At 39.1% G+C, this 21,514-nt stretch overlaps 1 protein-coding gene and 1 long non-coding RNA gene across 8 annotated transcripts in view; one reads left to right on the top strand and one right to left on the bottom strand.

Moving 5' to 3' along the window:
• Positions 1 to 21,514, top strand: part of PEAK1 (pseudopodium enriched atypical kinase 1) — a 110,113-nt gene that overhangs the window by 7,494 nt on the left and 81,105 nt on the right. The window contains exon 1 of one of the 7 annotated variants that reach the window (XM_085588454.1): positions 17,401 to 17,422. The exons of 5 other annotated variants lie outside the window; for them this stretch is intronic. The gene's annotated coding sequence lies outside the window, so the exon portion shown is untranslated. Of the gene's footprint in view, positions 1 to 17,400; positions 17,423 to 17,454; positions 18,296 to 21,514 lie in introns of those variants that run through there. One more of the 7 variants, XM_021543415.4, reaches the window with a different exon arrangement.
• Positions 3,287 to 21,514, bottom strand: part of LOC116184013 (uncharacterized) — a 54,209-nt gene continuing 35,981 nt past the window's right edge. The window contains exon 4 of the long non-coding RNA XR_014957562.1: positions 3,287 to 21,514. This exon is cut by the window's right edge and continues 17,985 nt beyond it. This is a non-coding gene — a long non-coding RNA (uncharacterized LOC116184013).

Raw genomic sequence — 21,514 nt, 5'->3', positions numbered from 1 at the left:
ACACCCAAACAGAATGAGATCACAGGAGGAAATATGAATCCATATAATGAATATTGTTGTTTCCAGCAGCAAGCACAGCTCACTGAGGGGGTTACAAGTTCAGTCAATAGTCACTAAATTGTATTGCATGGATAACACATTGAATTTTTTTTTGTGTTCTGCTGACTAAAAGAGTTGGTGTACATTTTCAATCAAGTAATCACAATAGAAGTTTAAAAATATATTGGAAAAATAAGCAGCCAGTACTCAGTTCATAGCTGCAGTGATTGTGCTGGATGCAAATACCTGAACTGTGGATAAAAAATTACTGAACAAGTGAAATAATTGAAAATCAGTGTCAGTTTCTAAACCAAGGTAAGCTCTGCTTTTCCAAAAACCAAAGCTTGTTATGAGTGTAGCCACTGTAGAAGAGCACAGTCCCATCCTCCATCTCTACAGCAGATGGATGTGGCCTCTTGTGTTTCTCTTGCTGATAGTGAGATGATTGTCCATTCAAGCTGGTGTTTCAAGTGAAATGGGAACAGTTATAATTTAAAAACTTTGTTTCTTTCCTATTGTGAATGTGAGGCAAGAGCTGGGGTTTTTTTGCAATTTTTCTTTTTTGTTTTCACCTGCCAGTTTAAAAATGTCTGTAACTCAAGGTATTTTAAAATATAGATTTCAGCTCCTTATATTAGGTTGACTTTGCCACATGGGTCAAGATTTTTTTTTCCATCACTATTTTTTCATTACTTCTTGGAGTAATTGTTCAGCAAGCATGGTAAATGTGTATCATACATAGAAATGTTCATTGCATGATGCATGGTAAAATACCTGTCCTAGCTGCAAAATCTGCTAGGAAATTCTGAAAAATGACAGCCAGAGGATAGCTCAAAGTCTGGGCAGCTCCTGGATCCTTCCTGGGACCAGTGGGAGGAGATTTGCAGTCTCAGCGGTGCACTTGCAGTCATCAGCCTTCACCTGTAACTTTTTCTTGAACATTCTTGTTGTTTTCTTGGCAGTGTGTTTGAGATAGAGCTCTAGAAAGGAGAGATGTCACACCACACAAAAGACACTCATTAATTTGAGATGTGAACTAGAGTCATGTTGTATTCTAAGAGCTTAAAAAATAGAATAGACAATCATATCTTCCTGAGGTACTTTCCTCAGGCTGATAAGGATCTCTGTAAACCACGTGAACTCCTCACTGCCATGGTCTTTGGGTGCACATGACAGCAGCGTTTAGGAACAGAATATACAGAGAACAAAAGGGGTGACAGTCTTGAAGTTAATTGAGCTACACCTAAAAAATCAGCAGTTTGGCCTTTAGATAGCGAAAAAATATTGAAATACAGGTCTGTCTTCTTAATTTTTACTGTGAGAGAGGAAAGTGAAGGCATCACATGATGAAGACAACTCTCTGGATGCTGCTTTGCTAATTGGTGTGACCCTACTGTGTCTGCACTGCTTCACAGCGTGTGCTGGGACCTGGGATAAACATTTCCCTTTGGAAGAGCTGTACACAATGTGCAGATAGAGGGAACATAGTCTCTTCTGCTTCTCTTAAGATGTGTTGGAATAAATATGTTGTTTTGAAAGGGGTTTTTTCATATTTTTCAGATGAGCAACTCTCTTGAGCTTTGTGCTTTTTATTACATAACATTTAAGTTTTTTAAGTTATGAGCATGACCACAAGTTTTTATTTTGCGTTCATAAAGTATTTGCTGCATGTAGCCATGTAAAAATGGATACATTTCCCTTTATTCTACCTCTAACACCTCTAATCACCCACAGTTTGTTTGGGACCTTTAACTCTGCAGTGTTTTGAGTGGAAAATATTTTATTTAATACTTACAGAATTCAAAATCATTAGAATTTGCTCTGTATAAAATTGACTTTATGTAGAAATATTGGCACAAACTGTAGAAGATGTTATGTTTTGGAACTTGTATTCAAATTATTCATTTTCTCTGCTTTATTTCTTTTTTCACTTCATAATTAAGTCTGGTGGACAAAGCAAACTCAGGGCTGAAAGGCCTGCTTTGGAATCTGACAAAAAGGCAGTCACTTAGAAAAGAGAGTATGTCTTTTGGGTGGAGAAAAAAGAAGTGCCTGAATTGCAGAAACAATTTTAGGTGCTTTAGGTGTGGTTTATTGTTTGCCTCAGCAGACCAATCAGTTCTGGCATTTCCATGCAGCACCTTATGTGATTTCATGTCTTGTGTCTAAATAAGTTTATAGTTTCATAGGAAGCAGTTACTGACTGATCCATTTCAGAATTTGTGGAACTTAAGCTATAAAATTTCTGTCAATAGTTCAAGAGGGTTCTGTAAATATCTTTGGCCATGAAGATTTGGACAAATGTCATCATTCTACACTATGTTACTCTGAAATGTACAGCTTAAAAATATTTTTATCTCAAAATCAACTTCTTAGTGTTACTGGGGGAAAAAAAGTTGTATACACTTTCATTCAAAGAGAAGACATTTTTTGTTTTCATCCTGAGAATGGTGTGTCATTGCTCAGATTTATCCGGATGTGGGTATATATAGCTTACATATATATTTGTTTGAAGTGACTATTAATGCTGGCTTAGGAAGTAGAATTGAATCTTCTGCTATATTCATGTTTTGGGGAGAGTCCATTTTTATCTTCAGAGTAGTACAGTAGAAGGTAGAGGTGATTTAAAAACATTTCACGATCTGGAGAGTGTGACTGAAGTATTCATCTTTCCAAAATTTGCTGGGACTTTGATTTGCTAAAGTATTTTTTTCCTTTAAAGTGCTGTTGAGGAGACTTCTAATGCGCATCCTAGCAGCATGTGTGTTGGAAGCAGAGAGGCAGCAGAGTGAAATGGCTTTTTAAGTCAACTCCTGTCAAAAGCCAGAACTCCATAATTTACTGATTTTACAACTAAGAGAACTAAAAGCTTGGCTTGCCTGAAGTCAATTATTCTGGTGTTTAAAAGAGGACTCGGAACACTCTCATGGTCTCACTTTGCTAACCCAGCCTTTTCAAAAGAGCCATGGTAAATATTTATTTAGTTGCCATAATAGAGTATGGGAATGTCTTCTAACCTTAGCAGTGAGGCTGGTGCTTCTAAAAGCTTCAAGTCTTCAGTTCAAATATTAAAGATTTGTGACTTTACATCACGGATTGTGTTTCCAAAGGCTTCTCCTGGCACTGCTGTATTTTGTTTTTGTAACTCTGTTGTATTGTCATCTTTCTTGAATAACTTGCTGTCAAAGCACATGCCAGGTCATGTGTTACAGTCAGTTCAGAGCAAGCACACATTTTGCCAGTTAAATATTTTTGTCTGGGAGCTGCAAGAGCTGCCTTGCATATCAGAAGCTTGCAGTCCAACCTGCTGATGAGTATTTGCTTTGTTTGTGGCTGAATACTTGATATGTGATTTGGGAGTCATCTTGGGAATTAATTTCTGTATTGTTCAGCAATGGAAAAAACTTGGAAACTGGATGACACTTAGCTTGTTGCTTGGTTTTCAGATTATTTAGTCTAGGTGCTCTTCTCCCATCTAAAAATTGAAATTTTGGATTAAAACAGGTTTTTGCTATCTTTAGAGCATGGAAGATCCTGCGTTTAAACTCCAAGTCAGAGGCCAAATAAATATTTTTAAGTAAGGAAGCCTCATTTTTTGCAATTTTCCTCATTGACCTCAGGATCACATTTTCCATCATTTATGACAAGAGAGAAAGCAGTCTGCTTGCAAAACAGTAAAATGCATTCAAGTCTTTTTGTATTGTCAAGCCATGACAAAAGCTTAATAAGAAGAGAATGACTGGCAGAATAACATGCACCCTCTATTTTTTTAACTCTTCTGTAAAATATACTGAAATCTGAAATGGGGCATAACGTTCTCAAAATGCTGACAGTGACAAAAACTTTGACAATGCAAACATTCTCACTTGTGGAGCTAAATCAATTGGAAAGAGCAGCCAAAAAGGCGAAGTGGAAATGCTGTTAAGTTGTCCGAAACATTTAGTAGCAATGATCTGCATTAAAATAATTTGTTGCAATTAATTGGTGCTTCCTGCCATTTCTTTTGCACAGCAGTTTTCATGTGTGTGCCACAGTCTTATCTTGAAGCAAGAAAATGAGGCTTTTTCTGGGCTGGCTAATGCTTTATTGCAGAGATTTACTTCTTAATCGTCACTGGAGATTTTGAAGTACTGGCTGGTTTTTAGCAGGCTGATTTAGTTCTTTTTTGATATATAATATACAAAATAGGACTGCTGTAATTAAAGCTTGGTGGTAGCTTTTGGCAAGTCCTGAGTTATTTGTGCAGTAGCATTGTACTGAGGACACGATACATTTTAGGGAGGGGAAATCAGAACAATGTGCTGATTTACTTGTGTGGGCTAATATGACTCATTTCAAATTAACTCCTCTGAAAGGTTTTGGGTTTTTTTTTTAGGGAAAACTGACAGGCTAACCTCAGGTTTCAAATCAGTTTTAAACTGGAAGTCTCCCATCAATCCGCAAGGCCCTAGCAATTCTCCATGGTTGGGGTCAGCAGTTTACAAACATTGCCTGGACCAATGATCTGTGAAATCAATCTTTGAGTCTTCCTGCTGCTGCCTTTGAACAGTTTCATTGATGGCAAAGTAGAAATTACTCAGGCTTTGGGATGTGATTATGAAAATTCTAAAGCTTAAAACATACAGAAGACAAAATGTTGATGCTTGGAAAGTTTCTTTATCCTTGAAATGAGAGAGTTTTGGTCTTGACATTTTCTGGAGGTATGTCACAAGATCCTGAACAGAATTACTTTGGTAATGTGTTGCTATTGCATAAATATATTGGAGACATTTTGCCCACCTTTCAAATTGAGACTATGGTATGAATGAGTCAGCTGGCTGGCTGCTTGCATGTTAAAGCTAACATTTTGTGGGTTCAGATACTTAATAGCTTTTATTCTGTGAATGAATAAGATGGATTAATTCATATACAACACATCCTAGTCAGAGAGAAGTCAGTAGTTTTAAAGTCCAGTGAAGCAGTGGTTATAGTACCACACAATCTGCTCCTCTTGTTGAAGACAGTTCTTTAAAGCTGAGCTGTCATGGTTCCTTCACCTTGAGCTCAGTGCCTCTGTTAATCAAACATGTTTTCTGTTGTTGCTTCAAGCATCTGTGACAACTGGCTTACTGTCCCACCAGTGCCAAGCGGTGTCTCGTATTAAGTCATTTTTTTCCAAAGCAATTGTTTTGAGTGAAGGTCCTTGCATACTGATTCCAGCTAGCATTCTTCACTCTGGCAGTGGATTTGGATATCCCTCTGAAGGGTTCACATCTTTGATTCATCTCTCTTCTTTTGCATTTGTATTTTCTTTATTCTTTTTTTCAACACAGCATATCTATAAAATACTGTTTGTTCTGGCTTGTAGGATTCACCTCAGTGTAGGTAAAAACAAAAGTGTTACAAAAATCATGGTCCTGTCTGTGTGTGCTGAAAGATTGCTGGAACCTGTTGCAAAATTTGGTGTAGGTGGCTTTTTCCAGTGCCAGAGGAAGTGATGCTCTCGGGTCTGGGGAGGCACAGGGCTGCCTCCCGTGGAGCTGAAGCTGTGTAAGAACAAGAGCAGCTGTTGGACGTGTCCCAGGCGCGGGGCCGTGGCCATACAAGGAGCTGGTCTGTCTGATCCCTGTGTTCCATGTGTGCTAAAGTTCATGGGGCTCTTCTCTGGGTGGCAGCCACTGGTGCCTTTCATCCCTGAGGTGCCTGCAAGCATCTCTCCATATTATTAGAGTGGGAGAAAGGAAGTGGAAAAGAGGGAAAACAGACTTAGTGAATATTGCAGTGGGTCTTTGCCAAATCACATTTTGAGATTCATTTCTATTTTAAATACTACAGTGCCTGCCAAAGCTGGCAAACTGTGATCCCCCTTTAGAAGGGGGAGGAGACTTCATTACTTCTCTGCTAGAGGAGGAACATCATTTCCCTGTTGCTTTGTTTTTCCTTTTGTAAGGAACAAAAAATTCTGCGAGAGAAAACTAGAAAAAGCCATTTTTCAAAGCTTTTCCAGAAATTTTACAAAAGAATGGATTTGATCTACACTTTAAATGTGGTTTCCTGTCTCCTCTTGCGTCATTTGCATACCTTTAAAAAATAGCTTGGTTTAACTTTATTTTGTAGAAATGTGTCTTTTCCTGTGCTAGTGCTGGTTGAGGTATTGTTTCCTTGATTATTTCTATGTGCATGAAACAAGAAGTGATCAAATTTAGTCACCAAACAATTGGCCAAATTTGCATAGAGAAAAACTGGTTAGAATCACAAGAACACAGGCTGAACATAGAATAATATCTTTGCTAAAGTAACTAAATCCCAGAGTTAAGGAAGAGAAGATGACTGAGCAACAATAAAAAAAGAAAAAGCTGAGAGCCAAAAAATGTCTGGGTTTTCTTCCTGCCTTTGTCATGCCTCACTTGTAGCCTTGGAAACTGAGACAAAGAGGTTAAGAAACTTGCTCATTCTTAAAATGGAGATAAGATACAGTGCACAACTTATTTTAGTCTCCCTTATTGCTCTGCAAAGTATTGTAACTGAGCAGTGCTGGATTTATAACAGTATATATCTATACCATGAGTGTGTTTATTTAGGACCTGAGCCCGTGAAGCCAGGTTTGGTGGTGTTTCCTGTGCATACCTGTTAGTCACCCCTTGTCTGAATCTGTCAGTCTCCGCAGGTTATTTCATCCTCTCTGTCTGGAGGGTGCTGGATTTTGGTGGAGCCAGGCAGTTTCTGGAGGGTGCTGGATTTTGGTGAAACCAGGCAGTTTCTGGAGGGTGCTGGATTTTGGTGAAACCAGGCGGTTTCTGGAGGGTGCTGGATTTTGGTGGAGCCAAGCAGTTTCTGGAGGGTGCTGGATTTTGGTGGAGCCAGGCAGTTTCTGGAGGGTGCTGGATTTTGGTGAAACCAGGCAGTTTCTGGAGGATGCTGGATTTTGGTGGAGCCAGGCAGTTCTGGGACTGTGAGCAGGATGCCTGGTACCCCAGCACTTGGGCGCAGTGTAGGTTGGCTCCAGGCTTCTCAAACAAGCTCTTGTTTTCTCTCCAGGTATCTAAACCAGGGATTCAAGATTGTGGGATCAAAATATTGGAAAGGGTTCTTGGCAAATTGATCAGCTGTGAAATAGTTACAAGCTCTTATTTTTTAAATCTGAGTGGCACTTTTTAGTTAAGGTCTGTTCCTAGGGCTTTTGTTTTATAGGCTTTCTGGACATTCACATGCTGTTTATATTAATGCAGCTCATTTGTAGGCAGTGCAGACACTTTTAGGAATTGTAAGACTGTGGAGACATTTAATGGCTGAGGATAAATTGCACAGCTGTGGACACTATTTATACTTTCCTGTATAGAAAAGAGTCTGTGTCATGAAATAAGCATAGCTCAATGTTGTGAGTTATTTTTCATTATTTTTTTAATCTGGGAGAGGGCTTGCCAGCTCTTGGGTTTGCATGTTTAAAAGTGTTAGCATGTCCATATCCTAAGAAGATAAAGTTCAGGATTTACCCATTAAGAAAATAGATATTGAAGAAAAGGGAGAGAAGGTAAAATGTTTAATAATCTTAGTAAGGAATTCTAGAAACACTGCATAAAATTTCTGGGCTGAGTAGTTCCTAAATATGCAAAGGGAAACTAAATATGATTGAAAATAGCCAGGCCCTGATAGAAGGCAAAGTGAACAGTAAGTCATCAACGAGTTAGTTTACAGGTTAAAGATCTGAAACCTCTGTGAAGCACGCATCCCTTCCTAAAGAAAGAAATGTCCAAGCCCACAGCTTTCAGTAAAAGAACAATTTAAAGCAAGTTCCAACTTATTAAAATCTGTAAGGAGAAATAATTATAACTTTAATAATTAGATTTCAACCAAAGAACACAGAGAGCAAGTTGTTTGTTCCTGGTAGATGTGTTAATGATGAGAATCTTTAGAAGTCAACTTTAAAGGACAAAAGGACAAACACAATTATAGTATGTGTAAAATGGAAATTAGGCACTGAGACAGAAATTGAATTGCTTCAAAGATAAGAGGCTAGGATAAATTAAGAACTAGTAGATACCATCTTCGAAATACTGGAATCTAATATCTTTGACAGTTACTTTGAAAAAAGTTTGCTGAAAGAAACCATAGGAAACTGCAGACACTGTATAGTTCTGGGCTCCTAGTTTTTATATCATGCACATGGACTGTGGCTGATTTCAAGTTGTCCCCATATTTTATATCTGCACGGTTCTGTAACATTATTCTGCCATGTAAAATACCTCTGAGTGCTTCTACATCCTCAAGAGATTTAGTTGCAGCATTGTAGTTTGTTCCCTTTTCTCCCTTAATGCTCTAAAATCCACAGGCTTGTTCTGTCTCAGATTGTTGTCTGTTATGGGAACCAGGGGATAGGGTTAGTGGGTGAATTATGAAGTAATTTGATCAAGGGCTCAGGAGATAGGATCTTTCCTCTCTTTTCTTCCCCTGTAATGTCAACACTGTGGTTTTTAGAAAATAACTTGCACGTATGCTCCGAAATTCCAGCTTTGGCTCTGACTTGTCCTAAGCTGTTACTGCTTTGTTGGGGTCAATCTGATTTGAGAGCTCTTGTCCCTCTAAGAAACTGATTTTCAAATTATGTATGACAAAAGTTTGATCAAAAGATAGCTTGAACTAATAAGATTAATAATTTACTGACATCAAGAAGAAAATGGAATGGGGCAGAGCTGAGTGCCTGGAACACTGATGTGTTCCCAAAATATTTCTTGTGGAGGAGTTCTGCTGACCACTGTGTGTGTCTCATTGCCACTACTCTTTCTGAAGATGAGGCTATGTACTTACCAAAAAAAAAAAAAAAATTGGTTAACAAAGATTTTTTCAGAGTATTCTCTACATTGATAATTTTATTTTTGATTCAGAAACTTAAGTCCTTAGACCTGCCAGCCATGTTCCTTAAGTTCTGTTCAGCACTGTTGATGCAGACTGATAAATTCTCTCTAGGTCAAGTGGGAATTCATGCAGGGGACATTGTCCCTCACCTGTCAGTCATCCCTTAGCTACAGGTCACTGCCCCTGCTCCATGGAGCAGGACAGAGCTGCAACACCTCTTACTTGATTTCAGTGCAGAGTGAGGCAGATTTTTTTTACTTAGGGATTTAAACATCTTAAATCTGAATTGTTTTCCTTTGCACTACAGTGAGCTTGGCATTCTCCATATCCAGCAGCTTGATAAATCATTCCATCTGACAAGAACAAGTTTTTACTTCTTGACTGGTACCTTCAGCCCAGTCACAAATGAGGTGGATTTTTTTCCATTCTTCAGATGTCTGGTTATGTGAGAAAAGAATATGTGTATGCAGTGGTAAAATCTGTCAACCCTCTTCCTCAAGGCAGAAGTTGCTAGGCTGAGGGAGCAGCAGCTGGCTGTGCCCCCCTGAGGGACAGAAGATCTGCTGAGGGACCCCGGAAGGGACCTCTGGGCTATGATCCTGTAGTCCCTTGGGAAGAATCACTTCAGTGTGATACCTTCATTTGAATGAGACTTTCAGGAGAGATCTCTCTGAAAAACATAGATGTGTTTATACATGTGTGTCTCTTCCTTTGGGTATTTAGCTTTTTCCATTCTGTGCATTTTAGTCCAAGGATGTGTGTCCAGGGAGATCAGGGTGGATTGCTGGCAGGCTCCGCAGCCCGACGGGGCCCTGCTGTGGAAAACCTGCATCCCCTAGATCCTTCTTAAATTGCACAGTGCTAAGTGATTTGTGATTCCAGGCTGGAAAGCCTTACTGCTACTTTAGGCTTCTTGAAAATGAGACAAACGAATGTTTTTCTTATTGCTGCCACGTTGGAGAGCCGGTGTATGAACTGTGCTGCAAATGTAGCTCGTGAGTTCAGAGCAGCAGCTCTTTAAGCCTCTGTCGTTCAGACATAGGCAGCTGTGGCAGGTCTCAGTGCAGGAGCAGTGTTTCTGCTTCCTGGGATGACAGAGAAGATGCACCAGTGCCACAGTAAAAGGTAATTAATTTTTCTTTAGATGTCTTTTATTATATAAATTGTCAGCATTACCCTGGTGACTGCACAAATACATCAACAGAATAATGCAGCTGTACTTGTGAGGGTCTGTGTTATCACATTGCAGTCTAGTCTGAGCAGCTCTGGCATGCAGAACCTTTCATGGTGAGCTCCTGTTTCTTGATTTACTTGCTTTGGAGCAGCAAGTGGCAATATTTGTTTCAGACTTGGAGGGTTCTAAAACATGGGAAGTTTTTATTGAATATATAAAAAGTTGCTCACCTTGTGAAAAGACTGTAATACCAAGTGTTCAAGAACTGAAAACCTTCACTGAGTGAGAGAATTTAATAAAACTTGGAACTTGCTAGCAAAGGAAGGGATGTCACCTCATACTAGACTGGTTTCCCAATCTTAAGGAAGTTGGGTGTGATGTAGCACCAGTTAAATGCAGACTGCAGCACTTCAAATGCAGCCATAGGCTGGGCAGTCAGACTTCTACATTCCAAAAGCTCTTCATCAAAGGTTTGACAAATTATTTGGCTTGTAAGAATACCTGATCAATCTCTCTTGAGGACAAAATAACTTAGATATCTTTGGAAGAAAATAAGTTCTTCATAAAAATATTTTTCATAACCTTTTATGAAATTATGAAAAATAGAAGTATTGTTCTAAAGAGGTTTTTTTAAATGGAATTTTTAAAGGAATTTAAATTAAGAAAGGATATTACTAGTTGCATAAGAGTGTAATTAAACATTTATGATACTGCAAAGTCATACTTTCCAAGTGCCTACATAAAGCCAAGCATTCTTTTTGTGTTCCTCTTTTTTCTGTTCTGAGATTTGGGGCCGGGGTAAATGAATGACTCTCATGTGTGTCCAAGCTCTTAAGCTCTGCTTTACCCTCTTCCTGTTGTGCAATCTGTTTTCCCAGGAGTCTGTCAGTCACAGTGGAGTAATGCATTTGTTCCCTGAACCTGGATTCGCCAGGACTTGTGGGGTATTTCATTACTCCCTTCTGGAAGGTGCTGTAGCGTGATCATGTACAGCTCATCAGTATTCCTTGGAATCTCTGATATCCAAGGTAAAAGGCAGTGCAAGAATCATTCTGAAGAACACATCATGGGGGAAAAAAATATTTTTCTCTAGAAGGGTTGTGTAGGTGTTTAATACCATCTCAACTTGATGTTCATAGGGAAAAATATTAAAGCTGCATATCTGAAGGGGAATGGGATCTATACTTGGATTATTACACTAATATTTGCCATTAGGCTGCCAGACTGGCTAAATCTAGCTCAGGAGCCAAGCCCTTCACCACAACTTGATAATCCCTCTGTGGTGGGTTTCACCTGGGAATGAAAACCCTGCTGAAGTCCAACCAGGCTTTTTACCTGTGTCTAGAAGTAATAAATAATGTTAGGAGCTAGATTAAGAAGAGCTTCAGTTCGTTACAGTCTGAAGAATCCATAAAAGTCAATTTGCAAGATGGCAGTAAAACTTCCTCACTGCCTTCATGCTGAGCTCCCGTAAGCAGATGCAAAATCAAAGAGGGGAAGGATTGTTTTTTATGGCATGTGACTGTTGCCATGATATTCTTGGTTGCCATCAGAAAGGTAATTTTGCTAAATGGCTGTGATCAGCAACCAATTGAGACATAGAAAAGTGCTGCATTAAAATAGCATTCCATCAGTTTCTGTGCACTTTGTTCAGCTACCCAGAGCTCGGAAGCAAGAAAGCAGGGCCTTTCAAGGTTAGAGCTTGTCATGCTTGGGTAATGCAATTCAGGAGAGACTAAACACAACAAATCAAAATCTGTGAAATGATGCATGGCTTCACACTGCTGTAATTTTGAAAAAGTATGTATAGATTTCCATTCTTCCATTCCAAAGAGCCCTTGAAGTATGTCAAGTATTTATAGCTGTGGATGTCTCACTTGTACATGTGAGAGTTAATGACTCACTCCTTTCCCAAACAATTGAAGTGCTTCCTGAGTAGCAGAGAAAACATTCACTCCTCTGCTCCAGTACTGATTCACATTCTGATTCACATTTGTTTGTTGTATGGCAAACACCATTTGGCATGTTTACTCCTAGGTCTTAATTACCCTGAAGCAGTACTTTGCTCTTTATAGGTCTTATTTCCTTTCCCTCGCTCAACTGTAGCATGAAACAGCACCTAAATTAATCCAAAAATAATGGCCTAGTTCTTCCTCCTAGCTTTCTTCCTCTCCCCAGCTGCCTCTGCTTCTTCCCCTGCCACCAGCACCTGTGGGCCCTCCACTGAACTTGAGTCAACTGGTTAAAGCAACAGTGAGTTACTCCAGTGGAGAAAAGAGAGTTTTAGCAGTAGGCTTGCAATTCAAATTGGCTTGGTGATGAGGCTGGTAAGTATCAGGAGCAGCACACAGGAAGGAGCCACACTGGCACCAGGAACATGGTAAGGGAGAGGGACCTGTGCAATCCCTGTATTTAACACAATGAAATTAGTGAAATTCTTCATTCTGCTTAACCATAACTTTTGTTAAAGATGTATGTTGCTTTTTGTCCCTGAAAGAGCTTCTCCTGAGGCATATGAGAAGGAAACAGAGCATGCTCTCGGGCTGGAAGAGAAGGGAATGGCTCTGGGATCCCCTATGTAATCCTTAATGGTTACCCAAGCCCTCAGATCACAGTAGTGTTTTGGCAAATGTCTTGAACAGGCCATTTTAAAGAGCTGCTTGTCTCTTGGTTAGCACTTATGTCACTTGGTTAGGTACTCATGTACCTGTGTCCAGAAATTCATCCCAGAAAAAATGGGCATGAGTCAAGTGCTTGTTTAGCTGAGTTGCTGTTTACCCAGATGAGTTCAACCTGTGGCCATGCAGAAGGATGTCAGCATCACCAGGAATGAGTTATGTCAAAATTTTTTTTTTACAGCCCCTTGGCCATATTACATTCCATCTGCTTATCACAGATCTGTTGCTCTCTCATTTGTGCAGAAAATGGGCTCATAGGGCTGTGCTGGAAAGCAGGCCATGGGAGCCTTGTGGGCTTAGCACCTGGAGTGGAGAGGTGCCTCTGGAGCAACAGATCTGCAGAACAGCAGCAGCATGATTTTAAGAGAGCTGGGTGGGGAGGTGACAATTTTCAGAGTTGAGTTTGTCACAAGAAAATAAATATTCATTACCCATACTCTCACATTGTGTACATTTCTGATGGTTTAATTCAAAAAAGTCTTATGTATAGCCAGTAACTGGTTGTTGAAAAATGCAATGAAACATTTGTGAGGTAAACATAGCCTATAGGATGTGGTTAAAATAAAGTTCTTTGTAGGATTTGGGCTTTGTGACTGCAGCATGCTTTGAATTTTAGGTCCTGTGGACTGTTGTAAAGGCTGTCTGTGCTCTGCAGAAGAATCTGTAGCAGCTAGATCAGATCTCTCCAAGATGGTCCTCTTTGCTTGGGTTGTTACTCAATCACTCTTCATTCTCTTCATTCCTCTGCCCTTTATGCTTCTGCCTGGTTTTCTTCCTCCCTCTTACATGCTTGATGGCATTTATATTTCCCTCAAGGTATCTCTGCTATTTAAATGTACCAGTGGTACTTCTTGTTCTCCCACTCCTAAACAACACAGATTTTCTTTCCCTTTTGATAATTTTTGCTGTTGACTGATTACCTGGCTGTGTTATTTCTGCTTCATTAATGGCACAAGTTAAATATTTTAACAGGTAATCAATACTACAGAGAGTTTAGCAAAGCAGTTTAGCAAAAACACTGGTAGGAAACCAGCAATCGTCCTCTGCCTAAATAAACTAATATATAAACCCAAAGTTTCCCTTCCGCATCCCACACAAATGTCTATCTTCACACACAAATAAAAATATTTGGAATGTTACAAGATTCCTGTGGATTCTTTAAATGAAATGACCTTCTCTTGCTATCCCAGGTTTTAAAAAAATAATCATTGGAGACCCAAAATGCTTTCCCTGAGCTATCCTCTAACTAGACCACACAGATTGCAGCTTGTGTGTTGTGAGGACAGGGCAGGGTTGTGCTGTAATGGAGTTTATTAGGGAAACCTGGAGTCAGGTCATCCATGGACCAAGACAGATTAGAGAATCACAACTGGAAGCTGGCTTTTTGTCATCCTTCTCTGCAGCATTGGAAAAAGAAATTGAACTAATAGCCCTCACACCTCGAAGCTGTGCCTTCAGGGAGCCATTATGTTCACTCCTCTTTGCACAGAGGATACATTTATTTTATAATCAAGTGTTGTTAATGCACAGAAGAACATCTGCTTTTTAATGCTGAGAAATGAGCAGAATTTGTCTTCTGAGTATATCGCAAATGGTGCTGCAGTTCTGGAGAAATCATTTTTGTTCAGGTTTCGGGAGTTTAAAGTAATTCAAAATTTTAGGAGTTTGGTCTTCATGGAATTAGGAGTAGAACAGAAAAGATTTGTTTATTTTTAGAAACTTAGAAAGCTGCTTCTTGGGGTACTTTTGACTTGTTCCCCTCTGCTGTCTACAAAAAAAAAAAAGTGAAATGTGTCAAGCTGTGTTGAAAACCACTTTCTCCCAGGTTGCATTGTCCATCAGATGACTTGGATTATCTTTGTAGTCTTGGTAATGGTTGACTGTAACAAGTGAGGCTGTAACTTGTTGCAATATCTGGTTGGGCTTGAATATTAATGAAAAGCAGAACAAAAAGCCTGTCTGCTTTTTCACCAGGTTCTCGTAGGAGTTTTGTTTCCAGAACATTTTGGCAGGATTATTTAGTTATTTCATACTGATGTGTCAAATACATTCACATATTAACAAATAAATTTGGCTAGGATTGCAAATATTTGTTTATATAATGTATTGCAGCAGTTGGATTTTGGTAACTTGCTATTCTTTTTCTTCCCTTCCTTGGTTTTTAGACATAAATAGAAGCGGGTTGTCCTTTATCCATATATTGAGAAATTCAGTATGCACCTGCCTCCAGGTGCTAAATTGTCCTTTTCCAACAAGTTCATCTTAGCTAATCGGGAAGATGGATTTAGTGGGTTTCTTACTCTAATAACTCAGTCCAAACTCAGAGCTACATAAAAAATACCAGTCTGGAATCCTGTGTCTGGTAGTGACTACATCCTTTTTGTGAGAGACTCGGGAAGAAGGAGACAAGATCTCTCCCCAAAAGAAGAAAGTTTATTTAGGGACCAGCTGCTGATTTTTGGATTTTCTTCAGAGAACTAATGAAATTCGATCTTCAAAACTGAAAGCAAACTATTATTGTGGATTCAAGAGACAAGCTGTTGCCAATCTAAGAGAATTACTTCAATTTTTCTCTTCAGGGTGAACAAAAACCAAAACAGAGCTGAAGTGATCAGTTTAAAACAGAGTGAGCATTTTTTTCCTGTGACTTTTACTCTGTGTGGGTATGAGGGAGGAATTAATGAGGTTATTGTCAGAATTTTTTGATTAGGTGATCTGTCAATTAACCAATTATTTTTCTACAGATTGATTATATTCTAAATAAGCTGTGGTGATTGAAAACTTACCCCAACTCTTTGTGAAACCTTGGAATAATTCTTGCAAGAAATGTGTCCTCGGACCAAACTGCCTAATGAAGTTGATGGTGTTTGATAGCCACATGCCAAATGTAGATAAATATTTTATAGTTATGGATCAGTTATCCAATCCATTCTAGAGTAATGGATCTGGTATCTGCTCAGCTGGAGCTTTTGTGCTGCTGATTGTCCTTTTGGGACTTAGAAGAAAATGGAAGCACTTGAGGTCAGTGGAAAATTTTCAGTGTCAGGATGGATAGATTAGATTTATGGTGGAAATACAAGCCTGTTCATGTTTGGAAAAGGTGGAGGAACGTTTTTTAAGTGAGAAGTGTCATTTTTATGACCAAAACAATTCACAGAACCGCATTAATTGTCCTGAGCTACTACTTGACTGTTTTTCCCTTTTTTTTCCAAAGGAGTTGAAATACGTTTTGTTGAACCTGTTAACTTTGGATTGTTTTGTGTGGTGGTATCACATTGTGTAAGCATAACAATGAAAAAAAAAAAAAAAAGCTGTGGAATATCTCGTTTCCTTGACAAAATGTTTTTACTCCTCTCAGTTTAGGGCAGAAAACATATTCTTGGAACACTGGGGTTTATTGAGGTTTTTTAACTATCTCTAAGTAGAGGAGAGAGCTGAGGTTCCAATACACTTTCCCTGTGGTTCCTCATTTTCTTGTCGTGGTCTGTTCTATCATCACCATCCCCTTGTCACACCCAGTGAATCCCTCAGTGGCCTTTTTGTCTGCTCTGCCAAGGACAGAATTTGAACTGTCAAGCCTCCTCAGCAGTCTGTTTACTAGATGGTACTTTTCCCCCACAGAATTTGCAGATTTTAAGACAGTCGTTCTAATGCTCCTTTTAGTTGGCTGGCAGTTGTTAAGGGAGGGCATGTAACAATAAACTTCATTTTCTTAGAATACCAATATGGACATGCAATTTATAGAAAATTAGTCCGATGGAATAGTTAGAGTTTATTGAGAATGTTATTATATCGTGTCCAACGTAAGAATTTCCACAGTTCTAGAAGAGCATTTCTCTAAATGTGTTTCCATGATCAGTAATAACCTTCCAAAAAAAAAAAAAAATGCAATGACATGGTAGGAAATTAGAGCTGCTTCTTGTATATAATCTTGACCTGAAGTGATATGAAAAGCACAAAGCTGAAGTTTTCTTGGGTGTGTGGGATTAGTTTCCAGCCAGATTAGGGAGCACATCTATCAGGCTGATTACACAACCCACAAGCACTTTCATCTGCTCCAGCTGCCAGAGAAGTGCAGGGATAGTCCCTTCGACCAAAAGTGCAGATTTTTATCTTTTACACACACTGTGAAATCCCTACCTTAAGAAATGTTTTGTTAACATGCAGATGGGCTCGGGATGGCTCAGCTGCTTCCTTACACTTTAAAGAGAAAAACAAAGCTCCAGAAGCTTTGCTTTAAATGGAGTTGTGTAGGGAGTAAACTTACTACTGAATAAATTTGGATGTTTTGGAGCAGAATGCCCTGTAAACACATCTTATACTTTACCAAAGTAAGAGGGTGATTCTTCATAAATTCTGGTACACTGCTGTATTCCTACTGCATCAGTTTTGCCCAGTTTTTAGCTTCAGATTAAAAGTCCCAGACCGATGTCTAGACTTGTAAAATACTGGAATTAGAGGTGTCAGTGTCACACAGTGAGCTGAAATGTGGTGGATTCAATTGTGATTTGTTTTCAAGCTTCTTCTTATTTTTTTTCTTTAAACCTAAAATAATTGTGCCTTAAGATCTAGTCTGCCATTCCAGATTCTTCTCTTCCATTTCAGTTGATTTTTCAGGTTCATTTTGGAGGATGTATCTTCCAGGGTATGGGGATGGATGTGACAAGATGCTGGTGATAGTGGCACCACTCCAAGAGCTGTGAGTCTCTTTCCTGATTTGTAAATGTTCAGGATCAGGTTTTAAAAAGTGCATTGGTTTCTGTTCCTCCTTCCGTAGGAGAGCACTGCTTAGGCTGGACTGGCACAGAGTGCTTTTGGCTCAGCTCTTTTCACTGCTTGGCATTTCATCGTGCCAAGGCATGCTCCAGGCTCAGCATTCATCTGCTGCACTGAATAACTGAGCTGATAAAGGTACTGAGCACTTGCTCCATCAGGCAGGGGCAAGACTGTGTGCTGATTGCTGAGTGGCTGATAAAAAAATGTTTGAGAGATAATGTCCTTTTGTTCCTCTGTGCCTTGCTTCTTTTCCCTGTGTAATGAACTTGTCTCAGTTCCACGTGTGAAACACTGTCTTGTCCTGTTGAATGTCAGTCTTTTTTCACTCGTGATTACTGCAAAGACATTTTTTAAATGTTTAGCTTACAACAGGTAATTGATGGTTCCTTAGTAATACTGTTTGTGTTCTCCAAGCCCTTTGAGAAAAGGTATCTCACGGGTCTTAAGTAGATGATAAAGCAGTGATAATGAATAGTGTGCTTTTATGGAACTAATTGAGAAATAAATGTTGCCCTTTGACATCCAGTACATTTTACCCTGTAGTTGATCTTCAAGATGATTTATTTTTGCCTTGCTTGAGATAGGCATCAGTTGCCATCCTCCTCATCCAGCAAGTCACACTTGAGGGAGCTCATTTGAGATAATAACTAATGCAGAGAATCTCCAGCCTGTGCTCAGCTTGGAGCCTGAACACAGTAATTATACCCGTTTTGAGCCTCTAGCGAGCATTTGCACTAGGAAAAGAACAGATGAAAACTGAGAGAGGAGGCAAATCGAAACTGAGCATCCTTCTTAGGTAAAATACTTTTAAATTTCCATGTTGCAGGAATGATCATTTAGGTGAATGTTTGAGCATTGATAGTTTGAACACTTGGGAGAGGTGTGTGGCTCAGGGCTGTGCAGGAAGGTGGGGATGCAGTGTGCTTTTCCTTCCCCCAAAAATACCAGTTCAGAATTTCCCTGGGAGCCTGTGCAAATTACATATCCACAGAGAAATAAGTGACTGCTGTATGGAGGGATGGGAATTGCAACAAAGCATTAGTAGTTTATTAAAAATCTGCTCTGCAGAGGGTAGAAATTTTATGATTCAGTAAGGTTTTTAGGTTGTTGGCTGCTGCAGTGCTTCTTCTTACCCTGAAAGTCCAAAGAAAATGATGCTGGGTTGTGACAGAGTAGCTCAGTTTTTTAAGGATGCCCTGCTTAAAGGAATATTCATAGGTCTTAATAATGTATTATTCAGCTTTAAGGTTTATTTGTGGAGATTTGAATTCAGGAAATGGCATTGTTATGCAAGAACTGGAGCAGCTAAAAGGAAAGGAGATTAATATGCTCAGATGTGGAAGGGGAAGCTGGGGTTGGAGGATTATGTTAGCTCAGGCACTGATTTTCATATTTATATAAAACTTTCTCTTAAACTTATTTTTCTTCAGAGCTGAATTGGGATTCAGGATCCAAAGTATGTTACTGATGCATAGAAACTGAAGATATTTCTACTCTTTGTGCAGAACTTTTTCCACTGATTCAGGAGATCTGGGCATGCTTCACTGTAGGCATTTCTTTCCAGGGACTCATTAAAATGAATGCACAAGTAGCATCAGATCATTTTTATTCAACTATGTTATTAACAAAATGGAAAGTTGAAGTGATTAAGCTATGAAACTGTAACTATCCCTTGGGAACAGCTCAACAATTGTGCTTCAGAATGTTTCCTATTTTAATTCAGTGCTTACTTCAACAGAGGAGAGAGGCAGCAGTACAGAGATGAGCTTGTGTGTCTACAGATCGACAGACTGGCATTTGCAGATTTTACATGGTGTTGTGTTTAAAATGGAGAACTTAATGCAGATTTTTCATCAAGTTGGTGTATGTTTTATATGTTTCATTTTGGTGCTGTGTACATTACCTGCAAGTCATAAAAAATAGAAAATTTCAAAGTTCTGTAAGGTTTCGTGCCATAAATTCTGTCTCAAGATACCGCTTGAAATTCCAGTATAAAAAATTTGGTATCTCACATATTGCTTTCTCTTATTACTGAGAAAAGCACAGCATTGCATCTTTGATGTTATATTACTTTTTCATGGGGAGAGGAAATCTCTTTGAACAGAGGAATGAGTTATAAAGGAGTAAGGTTAGAGAAAATTAATCTATAGCAATGGAGTAACTTAAGATCCTCAGGGAATGCATACCTTATCCTGTTAAAAAAAAAATTAAATCTCTGCAGTTTCAGAAAGGAAAATAAAGATTGTCAATAGCTTAATGAAGTATCTAATAAAAAGTTAGTATTGAAAGCTACTGACCTGAAGGCCAGTTTAAAGAGTCATTTGTCCATGTAATCTTTCTCTCCTGTCTATAGGAAAACCTGGGGCTCTTCAGGCATAACTTATGTCCTGTATTCTGTGTGCACCTGTAAGGTAATGTGTCCATGCTGTAACTTTCAGGACAATAGATGTATATTTGGAACCTTATTTCCCACTGCAGCTGGACTGAGAGGGGATTCTGGCATCCTCAGCTGGGCAGGTCCTGGAGGAGGGCTGGAAGTGCCATGGCCTTTGTGATTTATCCAGCAGCATCTCAGCAGCCTCCAAAACACCCGAGCTGTCAAGCTGAGCATTTGTGTGTGGTCTGTAGCCAAATGTTCTGACCTGTTATGAGTGAGAAAATTGTTCTAAAACTTTTAGTGCCTTTTAGAGGAGAGGAGTGTGTGTGAAAAATAAGGTTCCCAACTGCAGAAGTCCCTGCTGAGCAGTGGACAGGCTGGGAAGAGGCAAGTTGAGATACTCTGGTGCATAATTACACCCATTCTCAATAAGTGTACATGGTATGTGCATTTCTTCACTGCATATATCACAAAATACCTGGTTTTATGGCCCACCACTGTGCTAGGAAATGCCTCACAGGACTGTGTTACCTTACAATTTTAAACTAAAAGCTTTATAACGGGATGTGCAAATAAAACTTTCTGAGGACTGAGACTTTGAGGTGGAAACCTCAAAACTTTGGGAGATACTGATTTAGAAAAGTCTACATAATATTTGCCTGTACAAATATGAATCTTTAAAATGTTAACATAGATAATCTCTCACTTGGAGGTAGCAGATCTTTAAAGACCTGTGACAAAAAACAAATGGAGAAAGGCAGCAAATCTTAGTAGCCTATTATTTTTTTTAAGGCATTTCTGGGCTAAACTTTTGGTAATTGTTATTCCAGGAAAAGCAACAATAATTTTCACTTGTTCAAACTTCACTGCCGTTAAAGAATAGTTCTTGGTTTTCTGCTTTTCCTCCTTTAGAAGTGTTTGTTGCTTTTGGCAGGTGAGGACATGAGAAAACTCAGGACCATTTGGTTTGGTTATTTTGGAGGAGCTGGAGCTGTTTGAGAAGATAGGAATTTCTGTTTAGAATGGAAAACTGATCCTAATGGTCTCTTTGGAGACAGAATGGTCTTTCAAAAATTATTTTACTTCTGGATATTAGAAAAGCACTTTTCTGTGGAAGAAAGGTATGTGGGGACTGAAATATATCACCACTGAACATGTGTCCAGATAAATTACACCAATTACTGGTTTTAATTTTGATTAAAAGTAACCTTTTCACAACAGCAGTGTTATTCTGGCAGTACTTGCTTTTCTTGCAGTATTCATACTTCATCCACTGCTCACCCTCACTCTGTGCTCATCTCATGGGGTGTGGCAGGGTGAGCACTGTCCCAGTGAGCAGTCGGGAATTCTGTCAGGAGGCTGGCCCCAGTCACCCTGCAGATCATCCAGAGCTGGAGCTTTTCCTTTTAAAACAGGGATCATGTTTATTTAGCCACAACTTTGTGGATCAGGGAGTGCTATTTATAGGCTAAGACATTGTTGTGTTAGTCTGACAAGTTGACACATACAAAATTTTATTTTGAAGTATTTAAGTTTTTTTATGTAATGAACTTTATGTAACCTCATGAAAGCCAGAAGGAAAAACTGTATCTGTTAACATGTCATGTTTTTAATTTTCTTCCATGAATGTATGCTGCT

This window comes from Lonchura striata, chromosome 10 (genome assembly GCF_050655825.1).
Source record: "Lonchura striata isolate lonStrDom1 chromosome 10, ASM5065582v1, whole genome shotgun sequence".
NCBI classification, from domain to species: domain Eukaryota; kingdom Metazoa; phylum Chordata; class Aves; order Passeriformes; family Estrildidae; genus Lonchura; species Lonchura striata.
This window is presented reverse-complemented; position numbering and strand designations above follow the sequence as displayed.